Consider the following 24,086-nt stretch of genomic DNA (forward strand, 5'->3'; position numbering starts at 1 on the left):
ATTTTCATTTTCTAACAGCAATAAAAGTGTATCCCGGCGGAGAGGTGGTGCGGTTGAGACGCCAACTAAAAACTTTCATAAGCTTGGGGTAATGTATGGAAGCACTTTAGGGAGCTGAGCGAAGGGAGTTTATATAGATTGATTCCGCATACACTAACGGGTGCGATCATACCAGCAATAATGCACCGGATCCCATCAGAACTCCGAAGTTAAGCTTGCTTGGGCGAGAGCAGTACTAGGATGGGTGACCTCCTGGGAAGTCCTCGTGTTGCACCTCTCTTTTTATGTTTTTTTTTTTTTTTTGTTTCGGTTCATTAAGTTGCTTTTTTGATTTCGGCTACTTTGTCCATGTACTAATTCAATCCAACTCTTCGAAGGCTTGTGAGATTGAAGGAAAGCTCACCGGCCGCGGAGATTAGATATGTTAAGACGCAAAAGATTGGCCTTGGGCCTTGGGGCTCTTGGGCTTTGTTTGATCGAGGAGTTGTTTTTGCTAGATTTTTTATTCATTTATTTTGTTTTAAATTTTTATATTTATTTTCATTTTCTAACAGCAATAAAAGTGTATCCCGGCGGAGAGGTGGTGCGGTTGAGACGCCAACTAAAAACTTTCATAAGCTTGGGGTAATGTATGGAAGCACTTTAGGGAGCTGAGCGAAGGGAGTTTATATAGATTGATTCCGCATACACTAACGGGTGCGATCATACCAGCAATAATGCACCGGATCCCATCAGAACTCCGAAGTTAAGCTTGCTTGGGCGAGAGCAGTACTAGGATGGGTGACCTCCTGGGAAGTCCTCGTGTTGCACCCCTCTTTTTATGTTTTTTTTTTTTTTTTTGTTTCGGTTCATTAAGTTGCTTTTTTGATTTCGGCTACTTTGTCCATGTACTAATTCAATCCAACTCTTCGAAGGCTTGTGAGATTGAAGGAAAGCTCACCGGCCGCGGAGATTAGATATGTTAAGACGCAAAAGATTGGCCTTGGGCCTTGGGGCTCTTGGGCTTTGTTTGATCGAGGAGTTGTTTTTGCTAGATTTTTTATTCATTTATTTTGTTTTAAATTTTTATATTTATTTTCATTTTCTAACAGCAATAAAAGTGTATCCCGGCGGAGAGGTGGTGCGGTTGAGACGCCAACTAAAAACTTTCATAAGCTTGGGGTAATGTATGGAAGCACTTTAGGGAGCTGAGCGAAGGGAGTTTATATAGATTGATTCCGCATACACTAACGGGTGCGATCATACCAGCAATAATGCACCGGATCCCATCAGAACTCCGAAGTTAAGCTTGCTTGGGCGAGAGCAGTACTAGGATGGGTGACCTCCTGGGAAGTCCTCGTGTTGCACCCCTCTTTTTATGTTTTTTTTTTTTTTTTGTTTCGGTTCATTAAGTTGCTTTTTTGATTTCGGCTACTTTGTCCATGTACTAATTCAATCCAACTCTTCGAAGGCTTGTGAGATTGAAGGAAAGCTCACCGGCCGCGGAGATTAGATATGTTAAGACGCAAAAGATTGGCCTTGGGCCTTGGGGCTCTTGGGCTTTGTTTGATCGAGGAGTTGTTTTTGCTAGATTTTTTATTCATTTATTTTGTTTTAAATTTTTATATTTATTTTCATTTTCTAACAGCAATAAAAGTGTATCCCGGCGGAGAGGTGGTGCGGTTGAGACGCCAACTAAAAACTTTCATAAGCTTGGGGTAATGTATGGAAGCACTTTAGGGAGCTGAGCGAAGGGAGTTTATATAGATTGATTCAGCATACACTAACGGGTGCGATCATACCAGCAATAATGCACCGGATCCCATCAGAACTCCGAAGTTAAGCTTGCTTGGGCGAGAGCAGTACTAGGATGGGTGACCTCCTGGGAAGTCCTCGTGTTGCACCCCTCTTTTTATGTTTTTTTTTTTTTTTGTTTCGGTTCATTAAGTTGCTTTTTTGATTTCGGCTACTTTGTCCATGTACTAATTCAATCCAACTCTTCGAAGGCTTGTGAGATTGAAGGAAAGCTCACCGGCCGCGGAGATTAGATATGTTAAGACGCAAAAGATTGGCCTTGGGCCTTGGGGCTCTTGGGCTTTGTTTGATCGAGGAGTTGTTTTTGCTAGATTTTTTATTCATTTATTTTGTTTTAAATTTTTATATTTATTTTCATTTTCTAACAGCAATAAAAGTGTATCCCGGCGGAGAGGTGGTGCGGTTGAGACGCCAACTAAAAACTTTCATAAGCTTGGGGTAATGTATGGAAGCACTTTAGGGAGCTGAGCGAAGGGAGTTTATATAGATTGATTCCGCATACACTAACGGGTGCGATCATACCAGCAATAATGCACCGGATCCCATCAGAACTCCGAAGTTAAGCTTGCTTGGGCGAGAGCAGTACTAGGATGGGTGACCTCCTGGGAAGTCCTCGTGTTGCACCCCTCTTTTTATGTTTTTTTTTTTTTTTGTTTCGGTTCATTAAGTTGCTTTTTTGATTTCGGCTACTTTGTCCATGTACTAATTCAATCCAACTCTTCGAAGGCTTGTGAGATTGAAGGAAAGCTCACCGGCCGCGGAGATTAGATATGTTAAGACGCAAAAGATTGGCCTTGGGCCTTGGGGCTCTTGGGCTTTGTTTGATCGAGGAGTTGTTTTTGCTAGATTTTTTATTCATTTATTTTGTTTTAAATTTTTATATTTATTTTCATTTTCTAACAGCAATAAAAGTGTATCCCGGCGGAGAGGTGGTGCGGTTGAGACGCCAACTAAAAACTTTCATAAGCTTGGGGTAATGTATGGAAGCACTTTAGGGAGCTGAGCGAAGGGAGTTTATATAGATTGATTCCGCATACACTAACGGGTGCGATCATACCAGCAATAATGCACCGGATCCCATCAGAACTCCGAAGTTAAGCTTGCTTGGGCGAGAGCAGTACTAGGATGGGTGACCTCCTGGGAAGCCCTCGTGTTGCACCCCTCTTTTTATGTTTTTTTTTTTTTTTTGTTTCGGTTCATTAAGTTGCTTTTTTGATTTCGGCTACTTTGTCCATGTACTAATTCAATCCAACTCTTCGAAGGCTTGTGAGATTGAAGGAAAGCTCACCGGCCGCGGAGATTAGATATGTTAAGACGCAAAAGATTGGCCTTGGGCCTTGGGGCTCTTGGGCTTTGTTTGATCGAGGAGTTGTTTTTGCTAGATTTTTTATTCATTTATTTTGTTTTAAATTTTTATATTTATTTTCATTTTCTAACAGCAATAAAAGTGTATCCCGGCGGAGAGGTGGTGCGGTTGAGACGCCAACTAAAAACTTTCATAAGCTTGGGGTAATGTATGGAAGCACTTTAGGGAGCTGAGCGAAGGGAGTTTATATAGATTGATTCCGCATACACTAACGGGTGCGATCATACCAGCAATAATGCACCGGATCCCATCAGAACTCCGAAGTTAAGCTTGCTTGGGCGAGAGCAGTACTAGGATGGGTGACCTCCTGGGAAGTCCTCGTGTTGCACCCCTCTTTTTATGTTTTTTTTTTTTTTTGTTTCGGTTCATTAAGTTGCTTTTTTGATTTCGGCTACTTTGTCCATGTACTAATTCAATCCAACTCTTCGAAGGCTTGTGAGATTGAAGGAAAGCTCACCGGCCGCGGAGATTAGATATGTTAAGACGCAAAAGATTGGCCTTGGGCCTTGGGGCTCTTGGGCTTTGTTTGATCGAGGAGTTGTTTTTGCTAGATTTTTTATTCATTTATTTTGTTTTAAATTTTTATATTTATTTTCATTTTCTAACAGCAATAAAAGTGTATCCCGGCGGAGAGGTGGTGCGGTTGAGACGCCAACTAAAAACTTTCATAAGCTTGGGGTAATGTATGGAAGCACTTTAGGGAGCTGAGCGAAGGGAGTTTATATAGATTGATTCCGCATACACTAACGGGTGCGATCATACCAGCAATAATGCACCGGATCCCATCAGAACTCCGAAGTTAAGCTTGCTTGGGCGAGAGCAGTACTAGGATGGGTGACCTCCTGGGAAGTCCTCGTGTTGCACCCCTCTTTTTATGTTTTTTTTTTTTTTTTTGTTTCGGTTCATTAAGTTGCTTTTTTGATTTCGGCTACTTTGTCCATGTACTAATTCAATCCAACTCTTCGAAGGCTTGTGAGATTGAAGGAAAGCTCACCGGCCGCGGAGATTAGATATGTTAAGACGCAAAAGATTGGCCTTGGGCCTTGGGGCTCTTGGGCTTTGTTTGATCGAGGAGTTGTTTTTGCTAGATTTTTTATTCATTTATTTTGTTTTAAATTTTTATATTTATTTTCATTTTCTAACAGCAATAAAAGTGTATCCCGGCGGAGAGGTGGTGCGGTTGAGACGCCAACTAAAAACTTTCATAAGCTTGGGGTAATGTATGGAAGCACTTTAGGGAGCTGAGCGAAGGGAGTTTATATAGATTGATTCCGCATACACTAACGGGTGCGATCATACCAGCAATAATGCACCGGATCCCATCAGAACTCCGAAGTTAAGCTTGCTTGGGCGAGAGCAGTACTAGGATGGGTGACCTCCTGGGAAGTCCTCGTGTTGCACCCCTCTTTTTATGTTTTTTTTTTTTTTTTGTTTCGGTTCATTAAGTTGCTTTTTTGATTTCGGCTACTTTGTCCATGTACTAATTCAATCCAACTCTTCGAAGGCTTGTGAGATTGAAGGAAAGCTCACCGGCCGCGGAGATTAGATATGTTAAGACGCAAAAGATTGGCCTTGGGCCTTGGGGCTCTTGGGCTTTGTTTGATCGAGGAGTTGTTTTTGCTAGATTTTTTATTCATTTATTTTGTTTTAAATTTTTATATTTATTTTCATTTTCTAACAGCAATAAAAGTGTATCCCGGCGGAGAGGTGGTGCGGTTGAGACGCCAACTAAAAACTTTCATAAGCTTGGGGTAATGTATGGAAGCACTTTAGGGAGCTGAGCGAAGGGAGTTTATATAGATTGATTCCGCATACACTAACGGGTGCGATCATACCAGCAATAATGCACCGGATCCCATCAGAACTCCGAAGTTAAGCTTGCTTGGGCGAGAGCAGTACTAGGATGGGTGACCTCCTGGGAAGTCCTCGTGTTGCACCCCTCTTTTTATGTTTTTTTTTTTTTTTTGTTTCGGTTCATTAAGTTGCTTTTTTGATTTCGGCTACTTTGTCCATGTACTAATTCAATCCAACTCTTCGAAGGCTTGTGAGATTGAAGGAAAGCTCACCGGCCGCGGAGATTAGATATGTTAAGACGCAAAAGATTGGCCTTGGGCCTTGGGGCTCTTGGGCTTTGTTTGATCGAGGAGTTGTTTTTGCTAGATTTTTTATTCATTTATTTTGTTTTAAATTTTTATATTTATTTTCATTTTCTAACAGCAATAAAAGTGTATCCCGGCGGAGAGGTGGTGCGGTTGAGACGCCAACTAAAAACTTTCATAAGCTTGGGGTAATGTATGGAAGCACTTTAGGGAGCTGAGCGAAGGGAGTTTATATAGATTGATTCCGCATACACTAACGGGTGCGATCATACCAGCAATAATGCACCGGATCCCATCAGAACTCCGAAGTTAAGCTTGCTTGGGCGAGAGCAGTACTAGGATGGGTGACCTCCTGGGAAGTCCTCGTGTTGCACCTCTCTTTTTATGTTTTTTTTTTTTTTTTGTTTCGGTTCATTAAGTTGCTTTTTTGATTTCGGCTACTTTGTCCATGTACTAATTCAATCCAACTCTTCGAAGGCTTGTGAGATTGAAGGAAAGCTCACCGGCCGCGGAGATTAGATATGTTAAGACGCAAAAGATTGGCCTTGGGCCTTGGGGCTCTTGGGCTTTGTTTGATCGAGGAGTTGTTTTTGCTAGATTTTTTATTCATTTATTTTGTTTTAAATTTTTATATTTATTTTCATTTTCTAACAGCAATAAAAGTGTATCCCGGCGGAGAGGTGGTGCGGTTGAGACGCCAACTAAAAACTTTCATAAGCTTGGGGTAATGTATGGAAGCACTTTAGGGAGCTGAGCGAAGGGAGTTTATATAGATTGATTCCGCATACACTAACGGGTGCGATCATACCAGCAATAATGCACCGGATCCCATCAGAACTCCGAAGTTAAGCTTGCTTGGGCGAGAGCAGTACTAGGATGGGTGACCTCCTGGGAAGTCCTCGTGTTGCACCCCTCTTTTTATGTTTTTTTTTTTTTTTGTTTCGGTTCATTAAGTTGCTTTTTTGATTTCGGCTACTTTGTCCATGTACTAATTCAATCCAACTCTTCGAAGGCTTGTGAGATTGAAGGAAAGCTCACCGGCCGCGGAGATTAGATATGTTAAGACGCAAAAGATTGGCCTTGGGCCTTGGGGCTCTTGGGCTTTGTTTGATCGAGGAGTTGTTTTTGCTAGATTTTTTATTCATTTATTTTGTTTTAAATTTTTATATTTATTTTCATTTTCTAACAGCAATAAAAGTGTATCCCGGCGGAGAGGTGGTGCGGTTGAGACGCCAACTAAAAACTTTCATAAGCTTGGGGTAATGTATGGAAGCACTTTAGGGAGCTGAGCGAAGGGAGTTTATATAGATTGATTCCGCATACACTAACGGGTGCGATCATACCAGCAATAATGCACCGGATCCCATCAGAACTCCGAAGTTAAGCTTGCTTGGGCGAGAGCAGTACTAGGATGGGTGACCTCCTGGGAAGTCCTCGTGTTGCACCCCTCTTTTTATGTTTTTTTTTTTTTTTTGTTTCGGTTCATTAAGTTGCTTTTTTGATTTCGGCTACTTTGTCCATGTACTAATTCAATCCAACTCTTCGAAGGCTTGTGAGATTGAAGGAAAGCTCACCGGCCGCGGAGATTAGATATGTTAAGACGCAAAAGATTGGCCTTGGGCCTTGGGGCTCTTGGGCTTTGTTTGATCGAGGAGTTGTTTTTGCTAGATTTTTTATTCATTTATTTTGTTTTAAATTTTTATATTTATTTTCATTTTCTAACAGCAATAAAAGTGTATCCCGGCGGAGAGGTGGTGCGGTTGAGACGCCAACTAAAAACTTTCATAAGCTTGGGGTAATGTATGGAAGCACTTTAGGGAGCTGAGCGAAGGGAGTTTATATAGATTGATTCAGCATACACTAACGGGTGCGATCATACCAGCAATAATGCACCGGATCCCATCAGAACTCCGAAGTTAAGCTTGCTTGGGCGAGAGCAGTACTAGGATGGGTGACCTCCTGGGAAGTCCTCGTGTTGCACCCCTCTTTTTATGTTTTTTTTTTTTTTTGTTTCGGTTCATTAAGTTGCTTTTTTGATTTCGGCTACTTTGTCCATGTACTAATTCAATCCAACTCTTCGAAGGCTTGTGAGATTGAAGGAAAGCTCACCGGCCGCGGAGATTAGATATGTTAAGACGCAAAAGATTGGCCTTGGGCCTTGGGGCTCTTGGGCTTTGTTTGATCGAGGAGTTGTTTTTGCTAGATTTTTTATTCATTTATTTTGTTTTAAATTTTTATATTTATTTTCATTTTCTAACAGCAATAAAAGTGTATCCCGGCGGAGAGGTGGTGCGGTTGAGACGCCAACTAAAAACTTTCATAAGCTTGGGGTAATGTATGGAAGCACTTTAGGGAGCTGAGCGAAGGGAGTTTATATAGATTGATTCCGCATACACTAACGGGTGCGATCATACCAGCAATAATGCACCGGATCCCATCAGAACTCCGAAGTTAAGCTTGCTTGGGCAAGAGCAGTACTAGGATGGGTGACCTCCTGGGAAGTCCTCGTGTTGCACCCCTCTTTTTATGTTTTTTTTTTTTTTTTTGTTTCGGTTCATTAAGTTGCTTTTTTGATTTCGGCTACTTTGTCCATGTACTAATTCAATCCAACTCTTCGAAGGCTTGTGAGATTGAAGGAAAGCTCACCGGCCGCGGAGATTAGATATGTTAAGACGCAAAAGATTGGCCTTGGGCCTTGGGGCTCTTGGGCTTTGTTTGATCGAGGAGTTGTTTTTGCTAGATTTTTTATTCATTTATTTTGTTTTAAATTTTTATATTTATTTTCATTTTCTAACAGCAATAAAAGTGTATCCCGGCGGAGAGGTGGTGCGGTTGAGACGCCAACTAAAAACTTTCATAAGCTTGGGGTAATGTATGGAAGCACTTTAGGGAGCTGAGCGAAGGGAGTTTATATAGATTGATTCCGCATACACTAACGGGTGCGATCATACCAGCAATAATGCACCGGATCCCATCAGAACTCCGAAGTTAAGCTTGCTTGGACGAGAGCAGTACTAGGATGGGTGACCTCCTGGGAAGTCCTCGTGTTGCACCTCTCTTTTTATGTTTTTTTTTTTTTTTTGTTTCGGTTCATTAAGTTGCTTTTTTGATTTCGGCTACTTTGTCCATGTACTAATTCAATCCAACTCTTCGAAGGCTTGTGAGATTGAAGGAAAGCTCACCGGCCGCGGAGATTAGATATGTTAAGACGCAAAAGATTGGCCTTGGGCCTTGGGGCTCTTGGGCTTTGTTTGATCGAGGAGTTGTTTTTGCTAGATTTTTTATTCATTTATTTTGTTTTAAATTTTTATATTTATTTTCATTTTCTAACAGCAATAAAAGTGTATCCCGGCGGAGAGGTGGTGCGGTTGAGACGCCAACTAAAAACTTTCATAAGCTTGGGGTAATGTATGGAAGCACTTTAGGGAGCTGAGCGAAGGGAGTTTATATAGATTGATTCCGCATACACTAACGGGTGCGATCATACCAGCAATAATGCACCGGATCCCATCAGAACTCCGAAGTTAAGCTTGCTTGGGCGAGGACAGTACTAGGATGGGTGACCACCTGGGAAGTCCTCGTGTTGCACCCCTCTATTTATGTTTTTTTTTTTTTTTGTTTCGGTTCATTAAGTTGCTTTTTTGATTTCGGCTACTTTGTCCATGTACTAATTCAATCCAACTCTTCGAAGGCTTGTGAGATTGAAGGAAAGCTCACCGGCCGCGGAGATTAGATATGTTAAGACGCAAAAGATTGGCCTTGGGCCTTAGGGCTCTTGGGCTTTGTTTGATCGAGGAGTTGTTTTTGCTAGATTTTTTATTCATTTATTTTGTTTTAAATTTTTATATTTATTTTCATTTTCTAACAGCAATAAAAGTGTATCCCGGCGGAGAGGTGATGCGGTTGAGACGCCAACTAAAAACTTTCATAAGCTTGGGGTAATGTATGGAAGCACTTTAGGGAGCTGAGCGAAGGGAGTTTATATAGATTGATTCCGCATACACTAACGGGTGCGATCATACCAGCAATAATGCACCGGATCCCATCAGAACTCCGAAGTTAAGCTTGCTTGGGCGAGAGCAGTACTAGGATGGGTGACCTCCTGGGAAGTCCTCGTGTTGCACCCCTCTTTTTATGTTTTTTTTTTTTTTTGTTTCGGTTCATTAAGTTGCTTTTTTGATTTCGGCTACTTTGTCCATGTACTAATTCAATCCAACTCTTCGAAGGCTTGTGAGATTGAAGGAAAGCTCACCGGCCGCGGAGATTAGATATGTTAAGACGCAAAAGATTGGCCTTGGGCCTTGGGGCTCTTGGGCTTTGTTTGATCGAGGAGTTGTTTTTGCTAGATTTTTTATTCATTTATTTTGTTTTAAATTTTTATATTTATTTTCATTTTCTAACAGCAATAAAAGTGTATCCCGGCGGAGAGGTGGTGCGGTTGAGACGCCAACTAAAAACTTTCATAAGCTTGGGGTAATGTATGGAAGCACTTTAGGGAGCTGAGCGAAGGGAGTTTATATAGATTGATTCCGCATACACTAACGGGTGCGATCATACCAGCAATAATGCACCGGATCCCATCAGAACTCCGAAGTTAAGCTTGCTTGGGCGAGGGCAGTACTAGGATGGGTGACCTCCTGGGAAGTCCTCGTGTTGCACCCCTCTATTTATGTTTTTTTTTTTTTGTTTCGGTTCATTAAGTTGCTTTTTTGATTTCGGCTACTTTGTCCATGTACTAATTCAATCCAACTCTTCGAAGGCTTGTGAGATTGAAGGAAAGCTCACCGGCCGCGGAGATTAGATATGTTAAGACGCAAAAGATTGGCCTTGGGCCTTGGGGCTCTTGGGCTTTGTTTGATCGAGGAGTTGTTTTTGCTAGATTTTTTATTCATTTATTTTGTTTTAAATTTTTATATTTATTTTCATTTTCTAACAGCAATAAAAGTGTATCCCGGCGGAGAGGTGGTGCGGTTGAGACGCCAACTAAAAACTTTCATAAGCTTGGGGTAATGTATGGAAGCACTTTAGGGAGCTGAGCGAAGGGAGTTTATATAGATTGATTCCGCATACACTAACGGGTGCGATCATACCAGCAATAATGCACCGGATCCCATCAGAACTCCGAAGTTAAGCTTGCTTGGGCGAGAGCAGTACTAGGATGGGTGACCTCCTGGGAAGTCCTCGTGTTGCACTCCTCTTTTTATGTTTTTTTTTTTTTTGTTTCGGTTCATTAAGTTGCTTTTTTGATTTCGGCTACTTTGTCCATGTACTAATTCAATCCAACTCTTCGAAGGCTTGTGAGATTGAAGGAAAGCTCACCGGCCGCGGAGATTAGATATGTTAAGACGCAAAAGATTGGCCTTGGGCCTTGGGGCTCTTGGGCTTTGTTTGATCGAGGAGTTGTTTTTGCTAGATTTTTTATTCATTTATTTTGTTTTAAATTTTTATATTTATTTTCATTTTCTAACAGCAATAAAAGTGTATCCCGGCGGAGAGGTGGTGCGGTTGAGACGCCAACTAAAAACTTTCATAAGCTTGGGGTAATGTATGGAAGCACTTTAGGGAGCTGAGCGAAGGGAGTTTATATAGATTGATTCCGCATACACTAACGGGTGCGATCATACCAGCAATAATGCACCGGATCCCATCAGAACTCCGAAGTTAAGCTTGCTTGGGCGAGAGCAGTACTAGGATGGGTGACCTCCTGGGAAGTCCTCGTGTTGCACCCCTCTTTTTATGTTTTTTTTTTTTTTTTGTTTCGGTTCATTAAGTTGCTTTTTTGATTTCGGCTACTTTGTCCATGTACTAATTCAATCCAACTCTTCGAAGGCTTGTGAGATTGAAGGAAAGCTCACCGGCCGCGGAGATTAGATATGTTAAGACGCAAAAGATTGGCCTTGGGCCTTGGGGCTCTTGGGCTTTGTTTGATCGAGGAGTTGTTTTTGCTAGATTTTTTATTCATTTATTTTGTTTTAAATTTTTATATTTATTTTCATTTTCTAACAGCAATAAAAGTGTATCCCGGCGGAGAGGTGGTGCGGTTGAGACGCCAAATAAAAACTTTCATAAGCTTGGGGTAATGTATGGAAGCACTTTAGGGAGCTGAGCGAAGGGAGTTTATATAGATTGATTCCGCATACACTAACGGGTGCGATCATACCAGCAATAATGCACCGGATCCCATCAGAACTCCGAAGTTAAGCTTGCTTGGGCGAGAGCAGTACTAGGATGGGTGACCTCCTGGGAAGTCCTCGTGTTGCACCCCTCTATTTATGTTTTTTTTTTTTTTGTTTCGGTTCATTAAGTTGCTTTTTTGATTTCGGCTACTTTGTCCATGTACTAATTCAATCCAACTCTTCGAAGGCTTGTGAGATTGAAGGAAAGCTCACCGGCCGCGGAGATTAGATATGTTAAGACGCAAAAGATTGGCCTTGGGCCTTGGGGCTCTTGGGCTTTGTTTGATCGAGGAGTTGTTTTTGCTAGATTTTTTATTCATTTATTTTGTTTTAAATTTTTATATTTATTTTCATTTTCTAACAGCAATAAAAGTGTATCCCGGCGGAGAGGTGGTGCGGTTGAGACGCCAACTAAAAACTTTCATAAGCTTGGGGTAATGTATGGAAGCACTTTAGGGAGCTGAGCGAAGGGAGTTTATATAGATTGATTCCGCATACACTAACGGGTGCGATCATACCAGCAATAATGCACCGGATCCCATCAGAACTCCGAAGTTAAGCTTGCTTGGGCGAGAGCAGTACTAGGATGGGTGACCTCCTGGGAAGTCCTCGTGTTGCACTCCTCTTTTTATGTTTTTTTTTTTTTTTTGTTTCGGTTCATTAAGTTGCTTTTTTGATTTCGGCTACTTTGTCCATGTACTAATTCAATCCAACTCTTCGAAGGCTTGTGAGATTGAAGGAAAGCTCACCGGCCGCGGAGATTAGATATGTTAAGACGCAAAAGATTGGCCTTGGGCCTTGGGGCTCTTGGGCTTTGTTTGATCGAGGAGTTGTTTTTGCTAGATTTTTTATTCATTTATTTTGTTTTAAATTTTTATATTTATTTTCATTTTCTAACCGCAATAAAAGTGTATCCCGGCGGAGAGGTGGTGCGGTTGAGACGCCAACTAAAAACTTTCATAAGCTTGGGGTAATGTATGGAAGCACTTTAGGGAGCTGAGCGAATGGAGTTTATATAGATTGATTCCGCATACACTAACGGGTGCGATCATACCAGCAATAATGCACCGGATCCCATCAGAACTCCGAAGTTAAGCTTGCTTGGGCGAGAGCAGTACTAGGATGGGTGACCTCCTGGGAAGTCCTCGTGTTGCACCCCTCTTTTTATGTTTTTTTTTTTTTTTTGTTTCGGTTCATTAAGTTGCTTTTTTGATTTCGGCTACTTTGTCCATGTACTAATTCAATCCAACTCTTCGAAGGCTTGTGAGATTGAAGGAAAGCTCACCGGCCGCGGAGATTAGATATGTTAAGACGCAAAAGATTGGCCTTGGGCCTTGGGGCTCTTGGGCTTTGTTTGATCGAGGAGTTGTTTTTGCTAGATTTTTTATTCATTTATTTTGTTTTAAATTTTTATATTTATTTTCATTTTCTAACAGCAATAAAAGTGTATCCCGGCGGAGAGGTGGTGCGGTTGAGACGCCAACTAAAAACTTTCATAAGCTTGGGGTAATGTATGGAAGCACTTTAGGGAGCTGAGCGAAGGGAGTTTATATAGATTGATTCCGCATACACTAACGGGTGCGATCATACCAGCAATAATGCACCGGATCCCATCAGAACACCGAAGTTAAGCTTGCTTGGGCGAGAGCAGTACTAGGATGGGTGACCTCCTGGGAAGTCCTCGTGTTGCACCCCTCTTTTTATGTTTTTTTTTTTTTTGTTTCGGTTCATTAAGTTGCTTTTTTGATTTCGGCTACTTTGTCCATGTACTAATTCAATCCAACTCTTCGAAGGCTTGTGAGATTGAAGGAAAGCTCACCGGCCGCGGAGATTAGATATGTTAAGACGCAAAAGATTGGCCTTGGGCCTTGGGGCTCTTGGGCTTTGTTTGATCGAGGAGTTGTTTTTGCTAGATTTTTTATTCATTTATTTTGTTTTAAATTTTTATATTTATTTTCATTTTCTAACAGCAATAAAAGTGTATCCCGGCGGAGAGGTGGTGCGGTTGAGACGCCAACTAAAAACTTTCATAAGCTTGGGGTAATGTATGGAAGCACTTTAGGGAGCTGAGCGAAGGGAGTTTATATAGATTGATTCCGCATACACTAACGGGTGCGATCATACCAGCAATAATGCACCGGATCCCATCAGAACTCCGAAGTTGAGCTTGCTTGGGCGAGAGCAGTACTAGGATGGGTGACCTCCTGGGAAGTCCTCGTGTTGCACCCCTCTTTTTATGTTTTTTTTTTTTTTTTGTTTCGGTTCATTAAGTTGCTTTTTTGATTTCGGCTACTTTGTCCATGTACTAATTCAATCCAACTCTTCGAAGGCTTGTGAGATTGAAGGAAAGCTCACCGGCCGCGGAGATTAGATATGTTAAGACGCAAAAGATTGGCCTTGGGCCTTGGGGCTCTTGGGCTTTGTTTGATCGAGGAGTTGTTTTTGCTAGATTTTTTATTCATTTATTTTGTTTTAAATTTTTATATTTATTTTCATTTTCTAACAGCAATAAAAGTGTATCCCGGCGGAGAGGTGGTGCGGTTGAGACGCCAACTAAAAACTTTCATAAGCTTGGGGTAATGTATGGAAGCACTTTAGGGAGCTGAGCGAAGGGAGTTTATATAGATTGATTCCGCATACACTAACGGGTGCGATCATACCAGCAATAATGCACCGGATCCCATCAGAACTCCGAAGTTAAGCTTGCTTGGGCGAGAGCAGTACTAGGATGGGTGACCTCCTGGGAAGTCCTCGTGTTGCACCCCTCTTTTTATGTTTTTTTTTTTTTTGTTTCGGTTCATTAAGTTGCTTTTTTGATTTCGGCTACTTTGTCCATGAACTAATTCAATCCAACTCTTCGAAGGCTTGTGAGATTGAAGGAAAGCTCACCGGCCGCGGAGATTAGATATGTTAAGACGCAAAAGATTGGCCTTGGGCCTTGGGGCTCTTGGGCTTTGTTTGATCGAGGAGTTGTTTTTGCTAGATTTTTTATTCATTTATTTTGTTTTAAATTTTTATATTTATTTTCATTTTCTAACAGCAATAAAAGTGTATCCCGGCGGAGAGGTGGTGCGGTTGAGACGCCAACTAAAAACTTTCATAAGCTTGGGGTAATGTATGGAAGCACTTTAGGGAGCTGAGCGAAGGGAGTTTATATAGATTGATTCCGCATACACTAACGGGTGCGATCATACCAGCAATAATGCACCGGATCCCATCAGAACTCCGAAGTTAAGCTTGCTTGGGCGAGAGCAGTACTAGGATGGGTGACCTCCTGGGAAGTCCTCGTGTTGCACCCCTCTTTTTATGTTTTTTTTTTTTTTGTTTCGGTTCATTAAGTTGCTTTTTTGATTTCGGCTACTTTGTCCATGTACTAATTCAATCCAACTCTTCGAAGGCTTGTGAGATTGAAGGAAAGCTCACCGGCCGCGGAGATTAGATATGTTAAGACGCAAAAGATTGGCCTTGGGCCTTGGGGCTCTTGGGCTTTGTTTGATCGATGAGTTGTTTTTGCTAGATTTTTTATTCATTTATTTTGTTTTAAATTTTTATATTTATTTTCATTTTCTAACAGCAATAAAAGTGTATCCCGGCGGAGAGGTGGTGCGGTTGAGACGCCAACTAAAAACTTTCATAAGCTTGGGGTAATGTATGGAAGCACTTTAGGGAGCTGAGCGAAGGGAGTTTATATAGATTGATTCCGCATACACTAACGGGTGCGATCATACCAGCAATAATGCACCGGATCCCATCAGAACTCCGAAGTTGAGCTTGCTTGGGCGAGAGCAGTACTAGGATGGGTGACCTCCTGGGAAGTCCTCGTGTTGCACCCCTCTTTTTATGTTTTTTTTTTTTTTGTTTCGGTTCATTAAGTTGCTTTTTTGATTTCGGCTACTTTGTCCATGTACTAATTCAATCCAACTCTTCGAAGGCTTGTGAGATTGAAGGAAAGCTCACCGGCCGCGGAGATTAGATATGTTAAGACGCAAAAGATTGGCCTTGGGCCTTGGGGCTCTTGGGCTTTGTTTGATCGAGGAGTTGTTTTTGCTAGATTTTTTATTCATTTATTTTGTTTTAAATTTTTATATTTATTTTCATTTTCTAACAGCAATAAAAGTGTATCCCGGCGGAGAGGTGGTGCGGTTGAGACGCCAACTAAAAACTTTCATAAGCTTGGGGTAATGTATGGAAGCACTTTAGGGAGCTGAGCGAAGGGAGTTTATATAGATTGATTCCGCATACACTAACGGGTGCGATCATACCAGCAATAATGCACCGGATCCCATCAGAACTCCGAAGTTAAGCTTGCTTGGGCGAGAGCAGTACTAGGATGGGTGACCTCCTGGGAAGTCCTCGTGTTGCACCCCTCTTTTTATGTTTTTTTTTTTTTGTTTCGGTTCATTAAGTTGCTTTTTTGATTTCGGCTACTTTGTCCATGTACTAATTCAATCCAACTCTTCGAAGGCTTGTGAGATTGAAGGAAAGCTCACCGGCCGCGGAGATTAGATATGTTAAGACGCAAAAGATTGGCCTTGGGCCTTGGGGCTCTTGGGCTTTGTTTGATCGATGAGTTGTTTTTGCTAGATTTTTTATTCATTTATTTTGTTTTAAATTTTTATATTTATTTTCATTTTCTAACAGCAATAAAAGTGTATCCCGGCGGAGAGGTGTTGCGGTTGAGACGCCAACTAAAAACTTTCATAAGCTTGGGGTAATGTATGGAAGCACTTTAGGGAGCTGAGCGAAGGGAGTTTATATAGATTGATTCCGCATACACTAACGGGTGCGATCATACCAGCAATAATGCACCGGATCCCATCAGAACTCCGAAGTTAAGCTTGCTTGGGCGAGAGCAGTACTAGGATGGGTGACCTCCTGGGAAGTCCTCGTGTTGCACCCCTCTTTTTATGTTTTTTTTTTTTTTGTTTCGGTTCATTAAGTTGCTTTTTTGATTTCGGCTACTTTGTCCATGTACTAATTCAATCCAACTCTTCGAAGGCTTGTGAGATTGAAGGAAAGCTCACCGGCCGCGGAGATTAGATATGTTAAGACGCAAAAGATTGGCCTTGGGCCTTGGGGCTCTTGGGCTTTGTTTGATCGAGGAGTTGTTTTTGCTAGATTTTTTATTCATTTATTTTGTTTTAAATTTTTATATTTATTTTCATTTTCTAACAGCAATAAAAGTGTATCCCGGCGGAGAGGTGGTGCGGTTGAGACGCCAACTAAAAACTTTCATAAGCTTGGGGTAATGTATGGAAGCACTTTAGGGAGCTGAGCGAAGGGAGTTTATATAGATTGATTCCGCATACACTAACGGGTGCGATCATACCAGCAATAATGCACCGGATCCCATCAGAACTCCGAAGTTATGCTTGCTTGGGCGAGAGCAGTACTAGGATGGGTGACCTCCTGGGAAGTCCTCGTGTTGCACCCCTCTTTTTATGTTTTTTTTTTTTTTGTTTCGGTTCATTAAGTTGCTTTTTTGATTTCGGCTACTTTGTCCATGTACTAATTCAATCCAACTCTTCGAAGGCTTGTGAGATTGAAGGAAAGCTCACCGGCCGCGGAGATTAGATATGTTAAGACGCAAAAGATTGGCCTTGGGCCTTGGGCCTTGGGGCTCTTGGGCTTTGTTTGATCGAGGAGTTGTTTTTGCTAGATTTTTTATTCATTTATTTTGTTTTAAATTTTTATATTTATTTTCATTTTCTAACAGCAATAAAAGTGTATCCCGGCGGAGAGGTGGTGCGGTTGAGACGCCAACTAAAAACTTTCATAAGCTTGGGGTAATGTATGGAAGCACTTTAGGGAGCTGAGCGAAGGGAGTTTATATAGATTGATTCCGCATACACTAACGGGTGCGATCATACCAGCAATAATGCACCGGATCCCATCAGAACTCCGAAGTTAAGCTTGCTTGGGCGAGAGCAGTACTAGGATGGGTGACCTCCTGGGAAGTCCTCGTGTTGCACCCCTCTTTTTATGTTTTTTTTTTTTTTTGTTTCGGTTCATTAAGTTGCTTTTTTGATTTCGGCTACTTTGTCCATGTACTAATTCAATCCAACTCTTCGAAGGCTTGTGAGATTGAAGGAAAGCTCACCGGCCGCGGAGATTAGATATGTTAAGACGCAAAAGATTGGCCTTGGGCCTTGGGGCTCTTGGGCTTTGTTTGATCGAGGAGTTGTTTTTGCTAGATTTTTTATTCATTTATTTTGTTTTAAATTTTTATATTTATTTTCATTTTCTAACAGCAATAAAAGTGTATCCCTGCGGAGAGGTGGTGCGGTTGAGACGCCAACTAAAAACTTTCATAAGCTTGGGGTAATGTATGGAAGCACTTTAGGGAGCTGAGCGAAGGGAGTTTATAGAGATTGATTCCGCATACACTAACGGGTGCGATCATACCAGCAATAATGCACCGGATCCCATCAGAACTCCGAAGTTAAGCTTGCTTGGGCGAGAGCAGTACTAGGATGGGTGACCTCCTGGGAAGTCCTCGTGTTGCACCCCTCTTTTTATGTTTTTTTTTTTTTTGTTTCGGTTCATTAAGTTGCTTTTTTGATTTCGGCTACTTTGTCCATGTACTAATTCAATCCAACTCTTCGAAGGCTTGTGAGATTGAAGGAAAGCTCACCGGCCGCGGAGATTAGATATGTTAAGACGCAAAAGATTGGCCTTGGGCCTTGGGGCTCTTGGGCTTTGTTTGATCGAGGAGTTGTTTTTGCTAGATTTTTTATTCATTTATTTTGTTTTAAATTTTTATATTTATTTTCATTTTCTAACAGCAATAAAAGTGTATCCCGGCGGAGAGGTGGTGCGGTTGAGACGCCAACTAAAAACTTTCATAAGCTTGGGGTAATGTATGGAAGCACTTTAGGGAGCTGAGCGAAGGGAGTTTATATAGATTGATTCCGCTTACACTAACGGGTGCGATCATACCAGCAATAATGCACCGGATCCCATCAGAACTCCGAAGTTAAGCTTGCTTGGGCGAGAGCAGTACTAGGATGGGTGACCTCCTGGGAAGTCCTCGTGTTGCACCCCTCTTTTTATGTTTTTTTTTTTTTTTGTTTCGGTTCATTAAGTTGCTTTTTTGATTTCGGCTACTTTGTCCATGTACTAATTCAATCCAACTCTTCGAAGGCTTGTGAGATTGAAGGAAAGCTCACCGGCCGCGGAGATTAGATATGTTAAGACGCAAAAGATTGGCCTTGGGCCTTGGGGCTCTTGGGCTTTGTTTGATCGAGGAGTTGTTTTTGCTAGATTTTTTATTCATTTATTTTGTTTTAAATTTTTATATTTATTTTCATTTTCTAACAGCAATAAAAGTGTATCCCGGCGGAGAGGTGGTGCGGTTGAGACGCCAACTAAAAACTTTCATAAGCTTGGGGTAATGTATGGAAGCACTTTAGGGAGCTGAGCGAAGGGAGTTTATATAGATTGATTCCGCATACACTAACGGGTGCGATCATACCAGCAATAATGCACCGGATCCCATCAGAACTCCGAAGTGAAGCTTGCTTGGGCGAGAGCAGTACTAGGATGGGTGACCTCCTGGGAAGTCCTCGTGTTGCACCCCTCTTTTTATGTTTTTTTTTTTTTTGTTTCGGTTCATTAAGTTGCTTTTTTGATTTCGGCTACTTTGTCCATGTACTAATTCAATCCAACTCTTCGAAGGCTTGTGAGATTGAAGGAAAGCTCACCGGCCGCGGAGATTAGATATGTTAAGACGCAAAAGATTGGCCTTGGGCCTTGGGGCTCTTGGGCTTTGTTTGATCGAGGAGTTGTTTTTGCTAGATTTTTTATTCATTTATTTTGTTTTAAATTTTTATATTTATTTTCATTTTCTAACAGCAATAAAAGTGTATCCCGGCGGAGAGGTGGTGCGGTTGAGACGCCAACTAAAAACTTTCATAAGCTTGAGGTAATGTATGGAAGCACTTTAGGGAGCTGAGCGAAGGAAGTTTATATAGATTGATTCCGCATACACTAACGGGTGCGATCATACCAGCAATAATGCACCGGATCCCATCAGAACTCCGAAGTTAAGCTTGCTTGGGCGAGAGCAGTACTAGGATGGGTGACCTCCTGGGAAGTCCTCGTGTTGCACCCCTCTTTTTATGTTTTTTTTTTTTTTGTTTCGGTTCATTAAGTTGCTTTTTTGATTTCGGCTACTTTGTCCATGTACTAATTCAATCCAACTCTTCGAAGGCTTGTGAGATTGAAGGAAAGCTCACCGGCCGCGGAGATTAGATATGTTAAGACGCAAAAGATTGGCCTTGGGCCTTGGGGCTCTTGGGCTTTGTTTGATCGAGGAGTTGTTTTTGCTAGATTTTTTATTCATTTATTTTGTTTTAAATTTTTATATTTATTTTCATTTTCTAACAGCAATAAAAGTGTATCCCGGCGGAGAGGTGGTGCGGTTGAGACGCCAACTAAAAACTTTCATAAGCTTGGGGTAATGTATGGAAGCACTTTAGGGAGCTGAGCGAAGGGAGTTTATATAGATTGATTCCGCATACACTAACGGGTGCGATCATACCAGCAATAATGCACCGGATCCCATCAGAACTCCGAAGTTAAGCTTGCTTGGGCGAGAGCAGTACTAGGATGGGTGACCTCCTGGGAAGTCCTCGTGTTGCACCCCTCTTTTTATGTTTTTTTTTTTTTTTTTGTTTCGGTTCATTAAGTTGCTTTTTTGATTTCGGCTACTTTGTCCATGTACTAATTCAATCCAACTCTTCGAAGGCTTGTGAGATTGAAGGAAAGCTCACCGGCCGCGGAGATTAGATATGTTAAGACGCAAAAGATTGGCCTTGGGCCTTGGGGCTCTTGGGCTTTGTTTGATCGAGGAGTTGTTTTTGCTAGATTTTTTATTCATTTATTTTGTTTTAAATTTTTATATTTATTTTCATTTTCTAACAGCAATAAAAGTGTATCCCGGCGGAGAGGTGGTGCGGTTGAGACGCCAACTAAAAACTTTCATAAGCTTGAGGTAATGTATGGAAGCACTTTAGGGAGCTGAGCGAAGGAAGTTTATATAGATTGATTCCGCATACACTAACGGGTGCGATCATACCAGCAATAATGCACCGGATCCCATCAGAACTCCGAAGTTAAGCTTGCTTGGGCGAGAGCAGTACTAGGATGGGTGACCTCCTGGGAAGTCCTCGTGTTGCACCCCTCTTTTTATGTTTTTTTTTTTTTTGTTTCGGTTCATTAAGTTGCTTTTTTGATTTCGGCTACTTTGTCCATGTACTAATTCAATCCAACTCTTCGAAGGCTTGTGAGATTGAAGGAAAGCTCACCGGCCGCGGAGATTAGATATGTTAAGACGCAAAAGATTGGCCTTGGGCCTTGGGGCTCTTGGGCTTTGTTTGATCGAGGAGTTGTTTTTGCTAGATTTTTTATTCATTTATTTTGTTTTAAATTTTTATATTTATTTTCATTTTCTAACAGCAATAAAAGTGTATCCCGGCGGAGAGGTGGTGCGGTTGAGACGCCAACTAAAAACTTTCATAAGCTTGGGGTAATGTATGGAAGCACTTTAGGGAGCTGAGCGAAGGGAGTTTATATAGATTGATTCCGCATACACTAACGGGTGCGATCATACCAGCAATAATGCACCGGATCCCATCAGAACTCCGAAGTTAAGCTTGCTTGGGCGAGAGCAGTACTAGGATGGGTGACCTCCTGGGAAGTCCTCGTGTTGCACCCCTCTTTTTATGTTTTTTTTTTTTTTGTTTCGGTTCATTAAGTTGCTTTTTTGATTTCGGCTACTTTGTCCATGTACTAATTCAATCCAACTCTTCGAAGGCTTGTGAGATTGAAGGAAAGCTCACCGGCCGCGGAGATTAGATATGTTAAGACGCAAAAGATTGGCCTTGGGCCTTGGGGCTCTTGGGCTTTGTTTGATCGAGGAGTTGTTTTTGCTAGATTTTTTATTCATTTATTTTGTTTTAAATTTTTATATTTATTTTCATTTTCTAACAGCAATAAAAGTGTATCCCGGCGGAGAGGTGGTGCGGTTGAGACGCCAACTAAAAACTTTCATAAGCTTGGGGTAATGTATGGAAGCACTTTAGGGAGCTGAGCGAAGGGAGTTTATATAGATTGATTCCGCATACACTAACGGGTGCGATCATACCAGCAATAATGCACCGGATCCCATCAGAACTCCGAAGTGAAGCTTGCTTGGGCGAGAGCAGTACTAGGATGGGTGACCTCCTGGGAAGTCCTCGTGTTGCACCCCTCTTTTTATGTTTTTTTTTTTTTTGTTTCGGTTCATTAAGTTGCTTTTTTGATTTCGGCTACTTTGTCCATGTACTAATTCAATCCAACTCTTCGAAGGCTTGTGAGATTGAAGGAAAGCTCACCGGCCGCGGAGATTAGATATGTTAAGACGCAAAAGATTGGCCTTGGGCCTTGGGGCTCTTGGGCTTTGTTTGATCGAGGAGTTGTTTTTGCTAGATTTTTTATTCATTTATTTTGTTTTAAATTTTTATATTTATTTTCATTTTCTAACAGCAATAAAAGTGTATCCCGGCGGAGAGGTGGTGCGGTTGAGACGCCAACTAAAAACTTTCATAAGCTTGAGGTAATGTATGGAAGCACTTTAGGGAGCTGAGCGAAGGAAGTTTATATAGATTGATTCCGCATACACTAACGGGTGCGATCATACCAGCAATAATGCACCGGATCCCATCAGAACTCCGAAGTTAAGCTTGCTTGGGCGAGAGCAGTACTAGGATGGGTGACCTCCTGGGAAGTCCTCGTGTTGCACCCCTCTTTTTATGTTTTTTTTTTTTTTGTTTCGGTTCATTAAGTTGCTTTTTTGATTTCGGCTACTTTGTCCATGTACTAATTCAATCCAACTCTTCGAAGGCTTGTGAGATTGAAGGAAAGCTCACCGGCCGCGGAGATTAGATATGTTAAGACGCAAAAGATTGGCCTTGGGCCTTGGGGCTCTTGGGCTTTGTTTGATCGAGGAGTTGTTTTTGCTAGATTTTTTATTCATTTATTTTGTTTTAAATTTTTATATTTATTTTCATTTTCTAACAGCAATAAAAGTGTATCCCGGCGGAGAGGTGGTGCGGTTGAGACGCCAACTAAAAACTTTCATAAGCTTGGGGTAATGTATGGAAGCACTTTAGGGAGCTGAGCGAAGGGAGTTTATATAGATTGATTCCGCATACACTAACGGGTGCGATCATACCAGCAATAATGCACCGGATCCCATCAGAACTCCGAAGTTAAGCTTGCTTGGGCGAGAGCAGTACTAGGATGGGTGACCTCCTGGGAAGTCCTCGTGTTGCACCCCTCTTTTTATGTTTTTTTTTTTTTTTTTGTTTCGGTTCATTAAGTTGCTTTTTTGATTTCGGCTACTTTGTCCATGTACTAATTCAATCCAACTCTTCGAAGGCTTGTGAGATTGAAGGAAAGCTCACCGGCCGCGGAGATTAGATATGTTAAGACGCAAAAGATTGGCCTTGGGCCTTGGGGCTCTTGGGCTTTGTTTGATCGAGGAGTTGTTTTTGCTAGATTTTTTATTCATTTATTTTGTTTTAAATTTTTATATTTATTTTCATTTTCTAACAGCAATAAAAGTGTATCCCGGCGGAGAGGTGGTGCGGTTGAGACGCCAACTAAAAACTTTCATAAGCTTGAGGTAATGTATGGAAGCACTTTAGGGAGCTGAGCGAAGGAAGTTTATATAGATTGATTCCGCATACACTAACGGGTGCGATCATACCAGCAATAATGCACCGGATCCCATCAGAACTCCGAAGTTAAGCTTGCTTGGGCGAGAGCAGTACTAGGATGGGTGACCTCCTGGGAAGTCCTCGTGTTGCACCCCTCTTTTTATGTTTTTTTTTTTTTTGTTTCGGTTCATTAAGTTGCTTTTTTGATTTCGGCTACTTTGTCCATGTACTAATTCAATCCAACTCTTCGAAGGCTTGTGAGATTGAAGGAAAGCTCACCGGCCGCGGAGATTAGATATGTTAAGACGCAAAAGATTGGCCTTGGGCCTTGGGGCTCTTGGGCTTTGTTTGATCGAGGAGTTGTTTTTGCTAGATTTTTTATTCATTTATTTTGTTTTAAATTTTTATATTTATTTTCATTTTCTAACAGCAATAAAAGTGTATCCCGGCGGAGAGGTGGTGCGGTTGAGACGCCAACTAAAAACTTTCATAAGCTTGGGGTAATGTATGGAAGCACTTTAGGGAGCTGAGCGAAGGGAGTTTATATAGATTGATTCCGCATACACTAACGGGTGCGATCATACCAGCAATAATGCACCGGATCCCATCAGAACTCCGAAGTTAAGCTTGCTTGGGCGAGAGCAGTACTAGGATGGGTGACCTCCTGGGAAGTCCTCGTGTTGCACCCCTCTTTTTATGTTTTTTTTTTTTTTGTTTCGGTTCATTAAGTTGCTTTTTTGATTTCGGCTACTTTGTCCATGTACTAATTCAATCCAACTCTTCGAAGGCTTGTGAGATTGAAGGAAAGCTCACCGGCCGCGGAGATTAGATATGTTAAGACGCAAAAGATTGGCCTTGGGCCTTGGGGCTCTTGGGCTTTGTTTGATCGAGGAGTTGTTTTTGCTAGATTTTTTATTCATTTATTTTGTTTTAAATTTTTATATTTATT

The 24,086-nt window shown here is 41.6% G+C and overlaps 45 non-coding genes across 45 annotated transcripts; all 45 read left to right on the top strand.

Annotated features, from left to right (window-relative positions):
- Positions 1-158: 158 nt before the first annotated feature.
- LOC133719630 (5S ribosomal RNA) lies at positions 159-277 on the top strand. The gene has a single exon (XR_009851360.1). It is a non-coding gene; the product is annotated as a 5S ribosomal RNA (ribosomal RNA).
- A 417-nt stretch (positions 278-694) lies between these two features.
- On the top strand, positions 695-813 carry LOC133719322 (5S ribosomal RNA). The gene has a single exon (XR_009851046.1). It is a non-coding gene; the product is annotated as a 5S ribosomal RNA (ribosomal RNA).
- Positions 814-1,231: 418 nt separating this feature from the next.
- Positions 1,232-1,350, top strand: LOC133719323 (5S ribosomal RNA). The gene has a single exon (XR_009851047.1). It is a non-coding gene; the product is annotated as a 5S ribosomal RNA (ribosomal RNA).
- A 417-nt stretch (positions 1,351-1,767) lies between these two features.
- LOC133719325 (5S ribosomal RNA) lies at positions 1,768-1,886 on the top strand. Its single transcript, XR_009851048.1, has one exon. It is a non-coding gene; the product is annotated as a 5S ribosomal RNA (ribosomal RNA).
- A 416-nt stretch (positions 1,887-2,302) lies between these two features.
- Positions 2,303-2,421, top strand: LOC133719327 (5S ribosomal RNA). The gene has a single exon (XR_009851050.1). It is a non-coding gene; the product is annotated as a 5S ribosomal RNA (ribosomal RNA).
- A 416-nt stretch (positions 2,422-2,837) lies between these two features.
- On the top strand, positions 2,838-2,956 carry LOC133719586 (5S ribosomal RNA). The gene has a single exon (XR_009851307.1). It is a non-coding gene; the product is annotated as a 5S ribosomal RNA (ribosomal RNA).
- A 417-nt stretch (positions 2,957-3,373) lies between these two features.
- On the top strand, positions 3,374-3,492 carry LOC133719328 (5S ribosomal RNA). Its single transcript, XR_009851051.1, has one exon. It is a non-coding gene; the product is annotated as a 5S ribosomal RNA (ribosomal RNA).
- Positions 3,493-3,908: 416 nt separating this feature from the next.
- Positions 3,909-4,027, top strand: LOC133719329 (5S ribosomal RNA). The gene has a single exon (XR_009851052.1). It is a non-coding gene; the product is annotated as a 5S ribosomal RNA (ribosomal RNA).
- A 418-nt stretch (positions 4,028-4,445) lies between these two features.
- On the top strand, positions 4,446-4,564 carry LOC133719330 (5S ribosomal RNA). The gene has a single exon (XR_009851053.1). It is a non-coding gene; the product is annotated as a 5S ribosomal RNA (ribosomal RNA).
- A 417-nt stretch (positions 4,565-4,981) lies between these two features.
- LOC133719331 (5S ribosomal RNA) lies at positions 4,982-5,100 on the top strand. The gene has a single exon (XR_009851054.1). It is a non-coding gene; the product is annotated as a 5S ribosomal RNA (ribosomal RNA).
- A 417-nt stretch (positions 5,101-5,517) lies between these two features.
- On the top strand, positions 5,518-5,636 carry LOC133719631 (5S ribosomal RNA). The gene has a single exon (XR_009851361.1). It is a non-coding gene; the product is annotated as a 5S ribosomal RNA (ribosomal RNA).
- A 417-nt stretch (positions 5,637-6,053) lies between these two features.
- On the top strand, positions 6,054-6,172 carry LOC133719332 (5S ribosomal RNA). The gene has a single exon (XR_009851055.1). It is a non-coding gene; the product is annotated as a 5S ribosomal RNA (ribosomal RNA).
- A 416-nt stretch (positions 6,173-6,588) lies between these two features.
- On the top strand, positions 6,589-6,707 carry LOC133719333 (5S ribosomal RNA). The gene has a single exon (XR_009851056.1). It is a non-coding gene; the product is annotated as a 5S ribosomal RNA (ribosomal RNA).
- Positions 6,708-7,124: 417 nt separating this feature from the next.
- Positions 7,125-7,243, top strand: LOC133719334 (5S ribosomal RNA). Its single transcript, XR_009851057.1, has one exon. It is a non-coding gene; the product is annotated as a 5S ribosomal RNA (ribosomal RNA).
- Positions 7,244-7,659: 416 nt separating this feature from the next.
- On the top strand, positions 7,660-7,778 carry LOC133718957 (5S ribosomal RNA). Its single transcript, XR_009850695.1, has one exon. It is a non-coding gene; the product is annotated as a 5S ribosomal RNA (ribosomal RNA).
- Positions 7,779-8,196: 418 nt separating this feature from the next.
- On the top strand, positions 8,197-8,315 carry LOC133718975 (5S ribosomal RNA). The gene has a single exon (XR_009850712.1). It is a non-coding gene; the product is annotated as a 5S ribosomal RNA (ribosomal RNA).
- Positions 8,316-8,732: 417 nt separating this feature from the next.
- On the top strand, positions 8,733-8,851 carry LOC133719591 (5S ribosomal RNA). Its single transcript, XR_009851313.1, has one exon. It is a non-coding gene; the product is annotated as a 5S ribosomal RNA (ribosomal RNA).
- A 416-nt stretch (positions 8,852-9,267) lies between these two features.
- LOC133719335 (5S ribosomal RNA) lies at positions 9,268-9,386 on the top strand. The gene has a single exon (XR_009851058.1). It is a non-coding gene; the product is annotated as a 5S ribosomal RNA (ribosomal RNA).
- A 416-nt stretch (positions 9,387-9,802) lies between these two features.
- Positions 9,803-9,921, top strand: LOC133718925 (5S ribosomal RNA). The gene has a single exon (XR_009850666.1). It is a non-coding gene; the product is annotated as a 5S ribosomal RNA (ribosomal RNA).
- A 414-nt stretch (positions 9,922-10,335) lies between these two features.
- On the top strand, positions 10,336-10,454 carry LOC133719589 (5S ribosomal RNA). The gene has a single exon (XR_009851311.1). It is a non-coding gene; the product is annotated as a 5S ribosomal RNA (ribosomal RNA).
- A 415-nt stretch (positions 10,455-10,869) lies between these two features.
- On the top strand, positions 10,870-10,988 carry LOC133719336 (5S ribosomal RNA). Its single transcript, XR_009851059.1, has one exon. It is a non-coding gene; the product is annotated as a 5S ribosomal RNA (ribosomal RNA).
- Positions 10,989-11,405: 417 nt separating this feature from the next.
- Positions 11,406-11,524, top strand: LOC133719338 (5S ribosomal RNA). The gene has a single exon (XR_009851061.1). It is a non-coding gene; the product is annotated as a 5S ribosomal RNA (ribosomal RNA).
- Positions 11,525-11,939: 415 nt separating this feature from the next.
- Positions 11,940-12,058, top strand: LOC133719590 (5S ribosomal RNA). Its single transcript, XR_009851312.1, has one exon. It is a non-coding gene; the product is annotated as a 5S ribosomal RNA (ribosomal RNA).
- A 417-nt stretch (positions 12,059-12,475) lies between these two features.
- LOC133719339 (5S ribosomal RNA) lies at positions 12,476-12,594 on the top strand. The gene has a single exon (XR_009851062.1). It is a non-coding gene; the product is annotated as a 5S ribosomal RNA (ribosomal RNA).
- Positions 12,595-13,011: 417 nt separating this feature from the next.
- On the top strand, positions 13,012-13,130 carry LOC133719023 (5S ribosomal RNA). The gene has a single exon (XR_009850757.1). It is a non-coding gene; the product is annotated as a 5S ribosomal RNA (ribosomal RNA).
- A 415-nt stretch (positions 13,131-13,545) lies between these two features.
- On the top strand, positions 13,546-13,664 carry LOC133719005 (5S ribosomal RNA). The gene has a single exon (XR_009850740.1). It is a non-coding gene; the product is annotated as a 5S ribosomal RNA (ribosomal RNA).
- Positions 13,665-14,081: 417 nt separating this feature from the next.
- Positions 14,082-14,200, top strand: LOC133719341 (5S ribosomal RNA). Its single transcript, XR_009851063.1, has one exon. It is a non-coding gene; the product is annotated as a 5S ribosomal RNA (ribosomal RNA).
- A 415-nt stretch (positions 14,201-14,615) lies between these two features.
- On the top strand, positions 14,616-14,734 carry LOC133719342 (5S ribosomal RNA). The gene has a single exon (XR_009851064.1). It is a non-coding gene; the product is annotated as a 5S ribosomal RNA (ribosomal RNA).
- Positions 14,735-15,149: 415 nt separating this feature from the next.
- Positions 15,150-15,268, top strand: LOC133719006 (5S ribosomal RNA). The gene has a single exon (XR_009850741.1). It is a non-coding gene; the product is annotated as a 5S ribosomal RNA (ribosomal RNA).
- Positions 15,269-15,683: 415 nt separating this feature from the next.
- Positions 15,684-15,802, top strand: LOC133719343 (5S ribosomal RNA). The gene has a single exon (XR_009851065.1). It is a non-coding gene; the product is annotated as a 5S ribosomal RNA (ribosomal RNA).
- Positions 15,803-16,216: 414 nt separating this feature from the next.
- On the top strand, positions 16,217-16,335 carry LOC133719345 (5S ribosomal RNA). The gene has a single exon (XR_009851067.1). It is a non-coding gene; the product is annotated as a 5S ribosomal RNA (ribosomal RNA).
- A 415-nt stretch (positions 16,336-16,750) lies between these two features.
- LOC133719007 (5S ribosomal RNA) lies at positions 16,751-16,869 on the top strand. The gene has a single exon (XR_009850742.1). It is a non-coding gene; the product is annotated as a 5S ribosomal RNA (ribosomal RNA).
- A 422-nt stretch (positions 16,870-17,291) lies between these two features.
- On the top strand, positions 17,292-17,410 carry LOC133719346 (5S ribosomal RNA). The gene has a single exon (XR_009851068.1). It is a non-coding gene; the product is annotated as a 5S ribosomal RNA (ribosomal RNA).
- A 416-nt stretch (positions 17,411-17,826) lies between these two features.
- On the top strand, positions 17,827-17,945 carry LOC133719347 (5S ribosomal RNA). Its single transcript, XR_009851069.1, has one exon. It is a non-coding gene; the product is annotated as a 5S ribosomal RNA (ribosomal RNA).
- A 415-nt stretch (positions 17,946-18,360) lies between these two features.
- Positions 18,361-18,479, top strand: LOC133719348 (5S ribosomal RNA). Its single transcript, XR_009851070.1, has one exon. It is a non-coding gene; the product is annotated as a 5S ribosomal RNA (ribosomal RNA).
- Positions 18,480-18,895: 416 nt separating this feature from the next.
- On the top strand, positions 18,896-19,014 carry LOC133719632 (5S ribosomal RNA). The gene has a single exon (XR_009851363.1). It is a non-coding gene; the product is annotated as a 5S ribosomal RNA (ribosomal RNA).
- A 415-nt stretch (positions 19,015-19,429) lies between these two features.
- On the top strand, positions 19,430-19,548 carry LOC133719349 (5S ribosomal RNA). Its single transcript, XR_009851071.1, has one exon. It is a non-coding gene; the product is annotated as a 5S ribosomal RNA (ribosomal RNA).
- Positions 19,549-19,963: 415 nt separating this feature from the next.
- LOC133719351 (5S ribosomal RNA) lies at positions 19,964-20,082 on the top strand. Its single transcript, XR_009851073.1, has one exon. It is a non-coding gene; the product is annotated as a 5S ribosomal RNA (ribosomal RNA).
- A 418-nt stretch (positions 20,083-20,500) lies between these two features.
- Positions 20,501-20,619, top strand: LOC133719352 (5S ribosomal RNA). Its single transcript, XR_009851074.1, has one exon. It is a non-coding gene; the product is annotated as a 5S ribosomal RNA (ribosomal RNA).
- A 415-nt stretch (positions 20,620-21,034) lies between these two features.
- LOC133719353 (5S ribosomal RNA) lies at positions 21,035-21,153 on the top strand. Its single transcript, XR_009851075.1, has one exon. It is a non-coding gene; the product is annotated as a 5S ribosomal RNA (ribosomal RNA).
- Positions 21,154-21,568: 415 nt separating this feature from the next.
- Positions 21,569-21,687, top strand: LOC133719633 (5S ribosomal RNA). Its single transcript, XR_009851364.1, has one exon. It is a non-coding gene; the product is annotated as a 5S ribosomal RNA (ribosomal RNA).
- Positions 21,688-22,102: 415 nt separating this feature from the next.
- LOC133719354 (5S ribosomal RNA) lies at positions 22,103-22,221 on the top strand. Its single transcript, XR_009851076.1, has one exon. It is a non-coding gene; the product is annotated as a 5S ribosomal RNA (ribosomal RNA).
- Positions 22,222-22,636: 415 nt separating this feature from the next.
- LOC133719355 (5S ribosomal RNA) lies at positions 22,637-22,755 on the top strand. Its single transcript, XR_009851077.1, has one exon. It is a non-coding gene; the product is annotated as a 5S ribosomal RNA (ribosomal RNA).
- Positions 22,756-23,173: 418 nt separating this feature from the next.
- LOC133719356 (5S ribosomal RNA) lies at positions 23,174-23,292 on the top strand. Its single transcript, XR_009851078.1, has one exon. It is a non-coding gene; the product is annotated as a 5S ribosomal RNA (ribosomal RNA).
- Positions 23,293-23,707: 415 nt separating this feature from the next.
- On the top strand, positions 23,708-23,826 carry LOC133719357 (5S ribosomal RNA). Its single transcript, XR_009851079.1, has one exon. It is a non-coding gene; the product is annotated as a 5S ribosomal RNA (ribosomal RNA).
- Positions 23,827-24,086: the final 260 nt, after the last annotated feature.

Source organism: Rosa rugosa, chromosome 6 (assembly GCF_958449725.1).
Source record: "Rosa rugosa chromosome 6, drRosRugo1.1, whole genome shotgun sequence".
Taxonomy (NCBI): Eukaryota; Viridiplantae; Streptophyta; class Magnoliopsida; order Rosales; family Rosaceae; genus Rosa; species Rosa rugosa.